Raw genomic sequence first — 795 nt, 5'->3', positions numbered from 1 at the left:
GGGAAAAGAGAGAGGGGAGAGAGGGACTGTACTCAATGGATTAGATTTTTAGTTAAAAAAAAAAAAAAATATACAGAAGATTATCTCAGTGATCTCTCTATCCTGTGATGCGGATGATGAAAAAATCAAACATTCTTACTTGTTGCCATTTGAAACTCCTCAAGCTTACTCAGCTCATATGCATAATGCTGGAAGCTTTGCAACAGCATATAGGCTTGTTTCTGGAAATAAAATTTCTACTTAGCTTTTGCAATGAATTAGAAGCATATTTTCATGTTAAGCCAGTACAGTTTTATAATGCCTTTTATGAGAAACTCTAAAATTTTATCACTTATCTTATTTTTTTTTTATAATAATAATCAGACTGTGTTACGACCTTTCTTCCATATAAAAAAAACATATCTTCATAACTAAATAATTATAGATATAAAACCCTCCCTTACCATTTTTGGGGTTTTCCACAAGCGGGTTTAAAAAACCAAAGGCTGGAAATTTTTAAACCTGCAAATAATTAGACTTGTATAATGCACATACCAGACACTGAGTTCATTCAAAACAAAACTATAATGTCCTGAATACATCCTCAGACTTGTTAGGAACTACTTGTTACTGTTGCTGATTGGTGCAGCTTTTCCTGCAAAGCCCAAACAGATTTCTGCCACATATATTCTGGCAAGAAGTTTGTATTGTCCTGCTAATCTAATATAAAATATGAAACCACTCTAACCCTAAGCTGATAAACTATATGAGGGTATGTGCATCTAAATGTGTTCTCACAGAAATTGTCTGAAAATC

Source organism: Penaeus monodon, chromosome 27, assembly GCF_015228065.2.
Source record: "Penaeus monodon isolate SGIC_2016 chromosome 27, NSTDA_Pmon_1, whole genome shotgun sequence".
Taxonomy (NCBI): Eukaryota; Metazoa; Arthropoda; class Malacostraca; order Decapoda; family Penaeidae; genus Penaeus; species Penaeus monodon.
Note: the sequence above shows the minus strand (reverse complement) of the source record.